Genomic DNA, 15162 nt, shown 5'->3' on the forward strand with positions numbered 1-15162 from the left:
CATACTTGGCTATTAATCGTTTGAGTAGCTTGGAAGGTGTATTCACATTCCAGCAAGCACCCCAATAATTAGAAGCATCAACAATATCATTTACGTCCCCTATTTGAAACCATTTGTCATTTTCCTCCATTAATAGGTTTAGTCCATTCCATAATTTTGCTCGAAGGTTTTTTATTGGGTGGCCATTGATCAAACATAAGCCTCAAATTGGGTCTGAAATAAAGTTTTGGATTTGAGCAAGTATCAATCTCTTTGACAATAAAATAATTTGTAAAAGAAGATATGTTTCCAGCAATTAGACCTGTTCATGGGTCGGGCCGGGCTGGGTTTTTATTGTGTATTAACAGATTTTTTTAAGGCCCGAGCCCGAGCCCGGTCCGACCATCGGGCCTACAACTTGGGCCCGAGCCCGGCCCTTAAAAAAAGCCCGAAGCCCGAGCCTGGGCCCGGGCCCGAAATTTAGCCTATACTATTATTATTATTAATGTTGAAGCAGCTGAATATAGAGAGAGAGATTGAAATTATAAAGAAAAGAATAATATATATATATATATATATATATTAAATTATAAATATATATTTTAATAAATATTATATTATTTATATATTTTATATAATATATAAAATACATATTATATATTTTATAAAATATATAATACTGAGTCAGGCCGGGCCGGGCTTTTTTGACAAATCCCGAGCCCGGCCCGAAACACGGTCGGGCTTATTGTGTTAAGCCCAAGGTCAGGCCCGCAGGCCTAATTATATGACCAAGCCCGGCCGGGGTGCGGGCCGGGCCGTCGGGCTACCTGGCCCATGAACAGGTCTACCGACAACATAGTAAACCCCCATGTGGGTATCCAAACCGGAGGGAAACAATGGAGTTACCATCTAAATTTTTGAGAATTGGAAATTTAGAAAAATCCAGGTTTTTAAAAAAAATAATTGTTTCTTAGTGACTCGTAATTTAGGAATGAGATTTTTAGAGTTCGGGGACCAAGGTATGGTATGGAAAGGTGTTAGGCAACCCCATACACACGCCCAATTAAAATGGACTCTACTACATCAATGTTCCAAAAAATATTTAATAACTTCTACGCTATCCACACTAAGCCAAAATAATGAAGTTGCAATCTAATAATTAGCAAAATAAAGAAGCAAGGACAATAGAAGATGACTAGGCATTCAACTAAGTATGACTTTCTACCAATGTAAAATACAAGACATAACAAAAATTACTTATTCATTAATTGATTAGAGAATTTCTTTAAAAATGAATACTAGATGATTTATGTTGAGTGAAAAGGGGTTGGGATTGAATGGGTATTGATGAGGGGTAATTTGGCACGACCTAGTAAGTAAAGGTCACGTGGACACGATCTCCCCGTAGGATGACAACTCAGCAAGAGGAGCCTATTCAGCAATTTTCAAAACTCGGGTGTTCGGTCACCTCGGTACAAAGCTACCTCGGCGCAAAGCCATCCTAGAAGAAAGTCACCTTGGAATAGAGTCACCTCGGCATAAAGGCATCTCGGCACCTAAGCCAGTTCAGGGCCCAGGAACCAAAGTGACATGTAATCAACTCCAAAAGTTTCCCAACGAACTCCAAACCTCACAGGATCACGCCGCGTAACGGCAAGCCTTATCCTCTCCTCGCCCGGATCGAGTGGTAATGATAGACTTCATTGACAGATACGTTACTCCCCGACTAAAACGAAAACGGATTCATCTACTCAGGCCGAAGATCCCACTAAGGCAGAAGATCCCGGAACCGTTTCGTAAGACCCATGGCAATTCAGCAATATAAGGGCATCAACCCCTCCAAGGCCCAGGTACACGCGATTACTTACATTCAAGCTCTCTAGCATTCAAACTTTAGCTCACAACCACAACAAGAATACTGACTTAAAAATCGAAGCAACCTCACCGGGTCATCAACCCTAGTCTCTATGGTCTTTGTTTTGCAGTTTCATTCAGCTCGCCATGTGAGCACGCCCAGGCAACCCTCCAGCTAGGAGCTTTTAGATCGCGCATCATCAATAGGCGCCGTCTGTGGGAAACGATCGAAAGGTCATCCCAATCTTAGTTATAGTCTCAATCTCAGTTTCAACCTCAATGGCATCATCCAGCCACAACAGAAAGCGCAACATGAACATCACTCGGGGGTAAGAATAGCAAACAGTCACTCCCCAAGGTTCCCTAGTGACTATCGGCCAGATCACCATTCCCCTGATTGTCTCCGAGATCCCATCACTGTCCATGTCGCACACTACCCAACAGGTGAGTGTCCCACTCCCCCAAGTGAGCACCACATTCTCGGAGCCTTCCGTGATCCCACCTGGGGAAGGGCACTCCCAATTCAACAACCTTGTCCAGAGCGTCCGAACAATGCAGATCCAAATGCAGCAGATCCATCAGTTTCAGTAATACTACTTCTATCAACAATATCAGCACCAGTTTCCACCAATGCAACCAAACCAGCCAGCAAACCATCTTCAAGGGCAAACCTAGAACCAGAAGCAGCACCGGGCTCACTAGAACGTCCGTCAGTCTCCCCCTCGCGATGAGAAAAGTTCACAAGTACCGGTTCCTCCCTTAGGATGGACCCCGCCGTAGGGTACAGTAGGCGATCTAGAACTAGAATCAGCATCGGGCTCGAGGGATAGGCCCGAACCTAGCCAACTCGAGAGGCTCAGTCAGCAAGTTCCACATCAAGGTGATGTAGATCGTCAGTTCGGGACCCGAGGTGCGGGCTCGAGAAGTGACCCCACGGTTCCCCGTGGCAACCAACACTGAACATGTGGCGAAGAAGCGGCGAGGAGAACCCCTGAGCCACCTCGCCCTTCCATTCAGAATAAGATCGAATTACCCGACAACACAAATGCCGACAATACAAATGCCGCACCACCAAAGAAGCAGCGGTGGCGACGTCGCAAGACTCGCCATTCATCAACAAGGAACAGTCCGCCCATGAAGCCCAGCCATCTAGCAGATCAAGGTCGAGAAAGAGAGAAGGTGAGCTCGGTGGCCACAAGAACAGTGCCTGCTCTATTGAACCAGCCATCCCCCTATTGAACCAGCCATCACCACTAGACAAGTATGATGGGTCCTTTGATCCTAACGATCACGTAGACGCGTTCCAATCCCATATGCATCTCGTTGGAGCCGACGAGGCTTGTATGTACGTGGCTTTCTCCACCACATTCAGAGGAGTAGTTTGGGCCTGGTATAGAAGCCTCATGCCGGATTCCATCAAAAACTAGGCGCAGTTTGTGGACATGTTTACAGCCCACTTCATCACCAGTAAGAAGTGTCTGAAGTCACAGGAAAGCCTTCTGAATGTGGTGTAGAGGGAAGGAGAGTCAATTCGAAGCTACATCAAGCACTTCAATGAGACATGCCTACAGATAACGGACCTTGACCCAGCAGTACGTCTCACTGCAGCGTGAAAATGAATCACTCACAAAGAATTCAAGTAGCACGTCGTGGCCAACAAGCCGAAGAACATCACCGAGTTCCTCAAGCTGGCTTATCAATTTATCAGTACAGAAGAAGAGATAAACCAAAAAACCAACAATCAAGGAGAGAAGAGGAAGAGAGAGGAAGAAGGAACGAGCAACAAAAAAAAGAAAAAAAGAGCAAATCCCCTAAGCGAAGAAGTAAGTCCCTGAGCTCAAGAAGTAAGTCCCCCTCGCGAAGTTACAGCTCGGGTCTGCGTTCTAGGACCCCACCAATAGAGAGAACCAACTATACTCCCCTTAACGCGAAGAGAGGAGATATCCTAATGGCCATCAAAAACTCCTCCATCATCAAATGGCCACCCAGGCTACGGGGAGACCCAACGACCAGGAACCCGAACGTCTATTGTCACTTTCATCGCGACCATGGTTACAACACAGAAAACTGTAGAAACCTCCATGACGAGATTGAAGAGCTAATCTACCGTGGGTACTTAAAGAAGTACATCTTGCATGAGGAAAAAGAACAAGGAACCGATAGGGAGATCTGAAGAAAAATACCTCAGAAAGCAGCAGACAAAACGAGCAGCCACTTTGCCCACTACCAGAAGAAAGACCAATCTGTGGGGTGATTAATATGATCACTGGAGGATCTATTGTAGCGGGGTGCACTGCAGTAGCCGAAAAAATGTCAGTCCGAGAACTAGAGCATGAAGCAGAGAACCCACCCAAGCAACCTCGGATCGAAGAACTAATCTACTTTACCAAGGACAATTCCCATGTGATTTAGTATCCTCATGACAACACCCTGATCATGAAGATGATCATCAATGACTTCGAGGTGAAGTAGATCTTGGTGTACTCAAGCAGTTCGACTGATATTCTCTTCAAAGAAACTTTTGATAAGTTGCAACTACAGCAAAGCGATCTAAAACCAGCAAACACCCCACTAGTAGGGTTCAGCGGAGAGGAAGTCAAACCTATAGATCGCGTCACAGTACCAGTGGAGATGGGCACGTGGCCGAATATTGTCTGATTCAAGCACACATTCTTGGTGGTCACAACTCCATCTCCCTAGAATGCGACCATAGCTCGGCTTATTACGCATGTTTTATGCGTAATAGTGTCAACTTAATATCTCGCGATGAAGTTCCCGATGGATTACGAAGTAGGGGTGATACGAGGCGATCAGTTCAAGTCCCGGAAGTGCTATGTGGCTGCCCTCAAGGGAAAGGAAAAATTGGCAGAAGGTGTCGAACTGGAGCGACCAGCAGACTACACCAAGGAGCGAGCAACCCCGATGGAAGAGGCGGTCCACATACCAGTGTCCAAGACCAAACCGACCAAGACTCTCCATGTCAATGCATTGATAAGTGAACCACTTCGAACACAGCTAGTAAGTTTCTTACTTGACAATTTAGATGTTTTCTCCTAGTCCCCGACAAAAATGTCCGGAATTGACCCTAGTATAATAACTCATAAACTTAATGTGGACCTTCTACTCAAGCCAGTTAGACAAAGGAAACGCAACCTCGCCCCGGAGCAGTGGAGGGTAGTTGATGAGGAGGTCGGGAAGCTCCTCACCGCAGACTTTGTCAGGGAGGTCCATTACCTGAGTTAGGTCGCTAACCCCATGCTTGTGAAGAAAGCCAATGGCAAGTGGCGTATGTGCGTTGAATGCACCGACCTAAAAAAAGCCTACCCAAAGGATTGTTTCCCCTTGCCTAGAATTGACCACCTGGTAGACGCGACCTCAGGGCATGAGTTGCTGAGTTTCATGGATGCCTACTCCGGTTATAATCAAATTAGGATGGACACAACTGACCAAGACAAAACTGCTTTTGTAATCGAAGTCGGGCTATACTGTTATAAAGTTATGCCCTTTGGTTTGAAAAACGATGGAGCAACTTTCCAGCGACTTGTAAACAAAATTTTTGAACCTTTGATTGGCAATAAAGTGGAATGTTATGTTGATTACATGGTCGTGAAGACCAAATCTTCTAGATCTTTAATTGACGATTTAGATGAAGTTAAACCCAACTAAGTGTTTCTTTGGGGTCACGTCAGGCAAGTTCCTCAGTTACATAATGAACCAACGAGGCATCGAAGCAAACCTAAACAAAATCAAGGCCATCTTAGAGATGCGACCACCCTAGAAAATCAAGGAGGTACAACGACTAAATGGCCAGGTAGCCGCCTTAAACCGATTTATGTCTAAATCGGCATGTCACTGCCTCCCCTTCTTTAAAGTAATTAAAAAGAATGAAACTTTTGAATGGACTGAAGAGTGTCAGCTCGCATTTGATGAGCTGAAAAGGTACCTAAGTACTGCCCCGATTTTAACCCGACCTGAGGAAGGAGATGTGTCGAAGCTGTACCTCTCTGCGAGTGATGAGGTGGTCAGCTCGGTACTAATCAGAGAAGTAGATCGGGTTCGACGACCTGTCTACTATGTGAGTAAAATGTTGTAGGATGCAGAAACTAGATACCTCGATATCAAGAAGTTGGCGTACGCACTAGTGGTAGCAGCTCAGAAATTACGACCATACTTCCAAGCTCATACCACCGTCGTCCTTACTGATAGACCTCTGAGGCATATCCTACTTAAGCCCGAGGTGTCAGGAAGATTAACGAAGTGGTCCATCGATCTTAGCGAGTACGACATCCGATTCGAGCCACGACCAGTGATTAAAGCCCAAGTCTTGGCGGACTTCGTAAAATAATGCACGTTCAGCACACCGACCCCTGAACTGACTAAGCCTGCTCACACGTCGGAGGCGTCAACTGGTGCGGCACCGGTCTCGGTCAGAGTAGTACCGACTTGGGACAAGGATTCCTAGATCCTCCATGTTGATGGCTCGTCCAACCAACAAGGAAGCGGTGCGGGACTGATACTATATGGCCCAAGCATGGTGAAGCTGGAGTACGCTCTCTAGTTCGGATTCAAGGTGTCGAACAACAAGGCGGAGTATGAAGCGCTAATTGCCAGGCTGAACTTAGTGAAGGAAATGGGAACAAAACATCTCATCATCTGTAGAGATTCTCAACTGTGGTTAACCAAGTCAATGGTGATTATGAAACACGCGACTCGACTATGGTAGCCTACTAAACCAAAGTTAGAGAGATCATACCAAGCTTCAGTTCTTGTTTCATTAGGCAAATTTTGAGATCCGAGAACACTAAGGCTGACGCCTTATCACGACTAGCAAGTACAAGCGACAACATTATGCGAACTGTGTACATAGAGGACTTGCCTCGACCCAACATTCTCGGGGGGCAGAAGAGGTCACTCCTGTATTGCAAGCGAAACCGATCTAGATCGACCCGCTCGTTGATTATCTGCTCCACAAGACCCTACCTACAAAACGCAATGCAGCTTAGAGGGTAGAGCGCCAATCAGCGCGATACGTCCTCATAGACGGATGACTGTATAGCAGATCATTAACACTTCCCTACCTACGTTGCCTGTGACCCTTAGAAACTGAGCTCATACTTCTCGATATCCGTGAAGGTTTATGATAAGGACACTTGGGGGTCAGGAACATCACCCAAAAGGCATTAAGGCAGGGCTACTATTGGCCTACAATGAAGGCAGACGCACTCGAGCTTGTCAAGAAATGCGGTAAATGTCAGAGGCACGCCAACATCCCCCATCAGCCTGCTATCGATTTGAAGTATTTTACTAGCCTGTGGCTCTTTGTGCAGTAGGGAATCAACATCCTCGGTCCTTTTCTACTAGCAACTGGGTAGAGGAAGTTCTTGGTCGTGGCAATAGACTACTTCACGAAGTGGGTGGAATCTGAACCGTTGGTGAGCATTACGGCCGGAATGTGCAAAATTTCTTCTAAAAAAGCATTGTGTGTCGTTTTGGACTGCCCAAAGTCTTGATTTCGGATAACAAGAAGCAATTCGAAAATATCAAGTTCCAGAACTGGTGCGCCAAGATGGGGATTCAGCAATACTTCACCTCGATAGTGCATCAACAAGCAAACGGGCAGGCCGAAGTGACGAATAGGGCTATCCTCCATAGACTGAAAGCTCACCTTGCACGAGCTAAAGGTTTGTAGGTAGATGAACTACCCAGTGTCCTTTGGGCCTATCGGACTACCATCAAGACCGCAACCCGTGAGACACCCTTCAACCTCACATATGAGATGGAAGCTGTGATTCTGGCAAAGATTGAAGTACTGACATTGCGGCTCGAAATCTATGACGAAGAGACAAATGATGATGAGCTCAGAACTAACTTGGACCTCATCGAGGAGGTACGCGATCTAGCCCACATTCAAACTGCAGCTTACCAGAAGCGGATAGCTCGGTATTATAACGCCCGGATCAGGAAGCGAATATTCTGAGTCGACGACCTGGTCCTTTGTAAGGTAATGGTACCTGAGCCCGGCGTGGGTAATCTCGGTCCAAACTAGGAAGGTCCTTATCGGGTGAGACGGGTGTTCAGAGAATGAACCTACGAGCTCGAGACCATGGAAGAGAAGCAAGTACCCCGGGCTTGGAATATCGACAACCTAAGGAGTTACTACCTGTAAACCTCAATGCAACCAAAAAAACAACTAAGTCCATAAGACCACCAAGCTGATCTTATGGACGAGGAATTGGAGAGAGGACCTTAAGTCATTCCCAGAAGCCTAAGGGCTATAGTGTCAAGCTGACAAAAGACCTCGGCACTATATAAGACCCAATCACCTCTCTGGCATGGGCAGAGAAGTCCTAGTCGCCTCTTCGGCATAAGCTGCTTAAGACCCAGTCGACTCTTCGGCACAGGCTCGTTAAAACCTAGTCGCTTTGGCATGGGTAAGGCAAAGTAGCACGGGAGCAGACAAGTCGGGCATGTACACAATATAGTGTCTGCTCACCCCGGCGTACAATAACGATTGTTCCTAGTCGAGTTCGGGAGTAATCTTTACTTAGAAAATTTTTGTACACTAGGAGTTTTGCAAAATACTTGTATTCCATTGATAAGATGCTTACAAAACAAAAAAAAATAAGAAAGATTACAACTATTTAGCCGAGCTCGGAGGCTTGGGACATCAGGTATTTACAAAGGGGGGTCCAAGAAAAGAGGCATCAGTCAGTTCGGAACTCCTCATCCCCAATAGAGGCTTCAGCAGGTGGGTCTATCTCCATGCGGTCCTCGGCAGCATCATCCTCCTCACCCTCTCCCGTTGTCGCGTCGTCGAGAAGGTCATCATCGCTCTCCGCCTCAAAGTCCGGATCCTTGGCGGCTTCAACAGCCATCTCCTTGGTGATCTTGGACGTGGTGATGGCATAGAGGCCAAGGTGGGGAAATTCACGCCGGGTCAACCACCTACTAAGCTTAAACCCCTTGCGGTAGCCCGCTGTCCCGACCTCGACCAACCTCTGTCAAAGCTCCGCCGAAGAATTATACTCCTCGATCGCCTTGACCTTGGCCTCCTCCATCGCTTGAAGTAGGATGTTAGTCTACTCCTTCACAAGAGCCTCGAGGTTCTTGTTCTCTCTCTTCAGTGCGACCTCGCACTCCTCGAGCTACTTCTTCTCCGCTTCGAACTCCTTCTTCTCCGCCATCAACAAACTCAAAAGCTCCTTCTTAGATCACACATCGTTTTTCATATGGTTAATCTCGTTGCGAGCTAAGTTGAGCTCAAAGTGGGTACTTCGGAAGGACTCCTTGGCTTTGAGAGCTCGCTTTAAGTTCACCTCGGACTGGTAAGGCAAGGCGTGGGTAGAGGAGTTCACCTGGCAAAAGAAGAAAACAAGTATTAATATGAAGAAAAATCTAAGTATAAAGCAACTTGAAGGCTTAGTACGTACCACCATACAGTGTGTGGCTGCTCAGGCCCCAAGCTGAGCAACCAGCAAGTCAGCCCAACGAGCGACATCCTCGGCAAACACCACATCCTTGCTCTTGAAAAGACCAAATTTCAGAGTCAAAATGCTCCGAACTGAAGTATCGTTGCCTGAAGAAGTGGCGGTCATTGGTACGGGTTGAGGCTCTAAAGACGTGGTCTCCTCGGGCACGTGGGGTGGAGTGGCCTTGCCTGGGTCCTCCTCAACCAAGTCAATCACAGAAGGCTGTTTGGCAACGATTGGGTGTTCGGGGGCAGAGGTAGCGACATCAGAGGTGGTGGTCTCATTGTGGATGTGAGCCTTCTTAGAGGCCCTCTTCTTCTTCTTTCCCTTCTGCATGCTCCCGAAGAGCTCGTCGGCGGGGATGTCATCCATGGCCACTACAACAAGTGATGAACTAAGTTAGATACAACACCAAAGTAATGCAAACAAGAAAAAGGTACAACAGTTAGCAACGTACTGGGAGGGCTTAGACCAGCTTGCACGAACTTCTCCTCGATCACGAAGTTTTTGAACTTCAGGCCTAGCTTCGCCCAAGATCGGGCCTCCTCCCTTAACCTCCAGTGAGTTGGGAAAGGCTAACCTCAGTGTCACGAACCACGAAGTAGCATCTCTTCCAGGTCGGGACCTTGTTAAGGAGCTCGTGCAGTAGCTTGTACCCGGGGCAAGGAGACATATAGTAACTTTTCCTGTGCTCGGGTAGAACACTGGCTGAGTTCTTCTTGATGGAAAGAATCAAAGAGAAGATGTCGAGGTCAAGAGGTTAGTTGTGATCATGGAAAAGGGAAATAGTACCAACGATGTTACGAATGGAGTTCGAGTGTAGCTAGTCTATGGCAATGTCAAAGAACTTAATGACCTCGATTATGAATGGATGAAGTGGAAGACGCAGCCCAGCTACGAGCTGCTCCTCAAAGACCACGATCTCGTCATGATTATGACCCCAAGGAAAGTTGCCTAAGGGGATACTATATACAAAGTCATTAGGAAGTTTGTATCGAGCTATTAAAGATAGGAGATTGTCCACCGTCATTGTAGACGGGCCAAAGCTGTCCGGCAGGCCACCTCATTGTGAGGTGGAGGCCGACTTGCCTGAAGCTTCTAACTCTTGCCGAGGTGAGTCTGCTTCAGACGAATTGGAGTCCACATCCTGTGCCAAAGTACCCACCTTAGTAGGATGATGCTCCGCGGTCTGTGCTGAGGTCCCCACCTCGGCCCTAGTAGATTTTACGCTCCCATCTAGAAGGCTATCTAAGCTAAGGCTAAACATACTAATGGAAAGGACAATGGAATCAAAAGCAAAGGAAGATGAATTCACCAAAAGAAGACCGAAGAAAGCAAAACGACCTCGGACTCGGGAATAACTAACACCGAGCTAGGGTACATGAACGCAACCTCAAAGACTTTGGATTCGTAGTTTGTGGCGAAAAAATGGGCCCTTCAGGCCATATTTATAGCTAGTATATTTGGGGATCAACGGCCGAGATTTGTGCAATCCAATGGCTCATAGGAAAACCAGCTACACGCTACCCAATGTTGAAATCAGTTGAGCGCGCGTTTTGACGTCCGCGGAGTTTATAATCGGCTTGGCATTCGCACATACCTGATACGCGATTTGGGTCATTTCCTGGTTGAGCCAAACGGTCGAACAGGTCCGACCAACAGTCCGCCCTCTATTTCACCTAGAGTTCGTGCCAAATCCACATAGGCTCGTCATGAACTCCCTGCACCAGGCCAGGACCCCTAGCATAAGGAGTCGGGGGCAATTGATGAGGGGTAATTTGGCACGACCTAGTAAGTAAAGGTTACGTGAACGTGATCTCCCCGTAGGAAGACAACTCTACAAGAGGAGCCTAGTCAGCAGTTTTCAGAAAGCCACCCCGGCATAAAGTCACCCGGCATAGTCACCTTGACACAAAGCCACCCCGGCATAAAGTCACCTTGGCATAGAATCACCTCGGCACCTAAGCCAGTTCGGGGCCCAGGAACCGAAGTGACACGTAATTGACTCCAAAAGTTTCCCAACGGACTCTGAACCTCACAGGATCACGCCGCGTAATGGCAAGCCTTATCCTCTCCCCGCCCAGATCGAGCGGTAACGATAGACTTCATTGACTGATACGTTACTCACCAACTAAAGCGGAAATGGATTTCATCTACTCAGGCCAAAGATTCGGACTTAAGCATCGAAGCGACCTCACCGGGTCATCCAACCCGGGCCTAGGTATATGCGATTACTTACATTCAAGCTCTCTAGCACTCAAACTTTAGCTCGCGACCACAACAAGAATACTGACTTAAACATCGGAGCGACCTCACCGGATCATCCAACCCGGTCTCTCTGATCCTTGTTTTGCATTTTCATCCAGTTCGCCACGTGAACACGCCCAAACAACCCTCCAACTAGGAGCTTTCAGATCGCACATCATTAGGTATTTACGTGAAAAATGATAAAACGCAAGAACTGGATGTATGAGATTTGATAAAAACTAATGCATTATAAAAACACATTATCAACTAAAAGAAAGGAGAAAGAAAACTAATTTGCCTAAGAATGTAAATACTACAATGTTAACAAGATGAATGCTATTAGTTGATTAATATTCTAAAAATGTGAGAATAGATAAATTCTAGAGTTAATGTGGGTCCTACTTATGCACGTAGCAACACGATGCAAGACTTATGAAAAGAGGCATGCCATATCTATGACACTAAACACTTACCTAGTTAAGTGATAATGGCAAGAGCATGAAGATTTTGATTTATGAAGTAAAAAGGTAATAAAAAATAGGAAAATTATCAATAGGTATGTACTTTAGGTCGACTGTCAATTTAATACCAGAATTTTAAAACGCGATAATCTAATACTTCAATTTTCAATTTGCCATCCAATACCTAACAGTTAATTTACCGTTAGTCAAGACCATAGATCAGGTACGGTTTAAATAATTTCATAATACAAAAAATTACCTTAATAATAATATTCGAACCATTTTACCCTTTTCCTTTCTTTTTACCCTATTCCCCTTTCTCCTCGATCTGGGTTGAAGGAATGATTAACAACGATCCTCAACCTTCAGCAACAATGCCAGTGGTGGAGTGAGCACCGGCGGCCAAACCCCCTTAATTCCTCCACCTCCGCCAACGCCTCCGATGCCAGCACCAGAAGATCTTGGAGCAAGTGAATTCCCATCACTGAACAGAGGAGGGGGAGCAGAACGACCCCCTGTCTGTCGCTCCGCAACTCCATCACTAACTCAAACTTAGTCGACAAACTACGTTCCCAGTCTTCTTCCTCTACTACACGAGGAGAAACCAATGAAAACCCTTTGACTCTTTCCAAGCCAAAGGACATACTAATTCCTAAGGAAACTAGGGACATGGGTCGGATCAAAATTCAGCAACTCTCAAGATCTGGTAGCAGTAGCTCAAGCACAGTTCACCCTGTTAAACCTATAGAAGAAGATAATCTAGATTATGACAGCAATGCTAGTTCATCTAGCTTTGAGTTTCATAAAGGAGAGAGGTGCTTGCACAATCCAATGATGAGACCCTTTTCTCGTTCTGTGCCATCTAAGTGCAATGATGCAGAGAAATGGATAATGAGCAAGCACCCTGCACATCCAAATCATTCTAAGAAAACCATTTTGCAAAATCAAAAAGTTCGGCAACCAGCTACCGATTTAGTGAGAGTTGTTCCGGAATTGACAAGCTCTGAACACAAGGTATCAGTTATTCCCGTATCAGATGCAAAATCAAAAAGTTCGGCAACCGGCTACCAATTTAGTGAGAGTTGTTCCACCGACTGCTTCGCATCTTCATCTGTAATTCTCTCCCTATGTGACAACCCAATCCATGAGCCATCTTCCCTCTCTTCTTCTGCTTCGACAAATTCATCTTATTTATCATCTCAGTCATTGACTAGATGAGTCAATCATGGCGTTGGGAAGATATCAAACGAAGACCTGGCCTTCCTGGCCTCCCATGCGGCGGTCGGAATCGCGAAGTCCTCCGGACCGGAAAGCCCCAAACTCCGCCAAATTTAGTTGACCTCATCGGCGGGAGCCCCAAACTACAAAGGGGAGAAGGCATCGTAGTCAATGTTCTTCCCGATGTTCCAACGTTCCAACTTTGGCCTCCATCGGCTGGAGCCACTATCCATCGATTCTTCCCTTCTATGACTTAAAAACCACGGCAAGTGATGCATCCAAATGCTATCAGTAGACAAACATTTGGAAAAGAGTTAAATGAAAAGGATTGAAGAAGACTTAGGTTCTTGCAATAGTGGCAAATGGATCTTGAGTTTAGAAGGTGGGATTTCTTCCTTGATGGAGCACATGACGAAAGAGGATAACGAAGACGAAGAGGAAGACCATTTTCGTGTTGTATCTCCAATTGCATTTTCGGGGGAGAAACTATGGGATTCGGGGGTGATTTCTGCCGGAAAATGGACTTGATCACAGAAAGTGCTGGCACTGTTGTATGTCAGAAGCACAAGTAGGACGTAAATGAGCAGAGATGGGGGAAGTAGAAGAGCAAAGCGAAAAGAGAGCAGTTCATTTTATGCAACAGTGTTCCGACGATGGCAATAAGAGTCGTCTTCTCCGGCAACAGCACTGGATTCTTCGATTTCAATTTTTCTGGCGTCGCGTTAGAGTGTAGATTTCAACTTTTTCGGGGGCACATTTGCTTGACATTGTGTGAACCGTGATTCCAACTTGGAGAGAAATTATAATTGGGGCATTTATGTAATTTCGATCAAAAATCCATGCATTGATTGAAATAGTTGATGGGTAATTAGGTCTTTTTGTCTTTTAACTGACGAGTTAGCATCTAGTACTAAGTTGTGGCAAAACTTGGGGTACTAGATTGTTGCATTTTAAAGTTCAAGTACTAAATTGGCACTCAACCTAAAGTATAAGGTACCTATCCAGAATTTTCCCTAAAAAAATAAAACAACAAAAGAATCGAGCGTAAAAGGCACACTAGATTATGGAAATAAAAGGATGACTGAATGAAGAAATGGAACAGATTTAATCAGTATACTACAAATTCATCCTTGGATGGATGCAATGCAAATCCTACTTGACTACTAAAAATATAAAATAAGAATAAAAATACTGAAATTGTCATTAAGAAATTAAGAGTTACTAGGCATAAAGTATGATGTAAACTTAGTTTTTAGATTGTTGTAAAATGCTGACTTAACTTCTATTCGAGCATACATTTATCATTTTTCTTTTATGATGAAAGTGCCTACGAAGATTAGTCAAGTTTATTCAAGTAAAAAAACTTACTTCAGTGTGATATGAGAATAAACTACTATATGAGAGGATTTAGTGAGGTTGTATTCTTGAGCGTTAGAATCCTCACTTGAACAATAGGATTTAGCTATCATTGCTGCACTAATTACACATCCATTTGGCATGTTTGACCTCTTCCAATGCTCTCACCAACTACATGAGGACATTTTGAGAGGTTGTGTATGCTGATCATGTGGCCCAAAGGTGAACAAACATTGCTAGATGTTTACTTCTCATCTACTATAGTTGTTGAGTTCAAGCATGTTTCATAGCCATGGTTTTGGGTGTATGCATGATTTCAAGGGGGTTATTGGCTTCAAAATGATATGGAGGGACTCTAGGAACGTAAGGAAAGCTCTTGGACATGGATAATGGCTATGTGAGTGTGGTTGCATGGGTTTCCCCCTCAGTTAGAATGTGAGTCTTTGTGTGAAAAAGTATGGGTATTTATAGATTTTTGGAGAGAATTCTAGAAAGGAATGGATGGCTGAGATTTGAGTTTGGGGAGATTAAATTAATGTGAGAAATGATTGGCATGACAGTCATGTGGGTGATTGTCT

At 45.3% G+C, this 15162-nt stretch overlaps 1 long non-coding RNA gene across 1 annotated transcript; it reads right to left on the reverse strand.

Moving 5' to 3' along the window:
* Positions 1-8483: 8483 nt before the first annotated feature.
* LOC148852383 (uncharacterized) lies at positions 8484-14018 on the reverse strand. Its single transcript, XR_016099002.1, has 3 exons — positions 9760-14018; positions 9264-9679; positions 8484-9188 (listed from the first exon to the last, which is right to left on the reverse strand). It is a non-coding gene; the product is annotated as an uncharacterized LOC148852383 (long non-coding RNA).
* Between the last annotated feature and the right edge of the window lie 1144 nt (positions 14019-15162).

Source organism: Nelumbo lutea, chromosome 5 (assembly GCF_056320005.1).
Source record: "Nelumbo lutea isolate HS-2025 chromosome 5, American lotus-T2T, whole genome shotgun sequence".
NCBI classification, from domain to species: Eukaryota; Viridiplantae; Streptophyta; class Magnoliopsida; order Proteales; family Nelumbonaceae; genus Nelumbo; species Nelumbo lutea.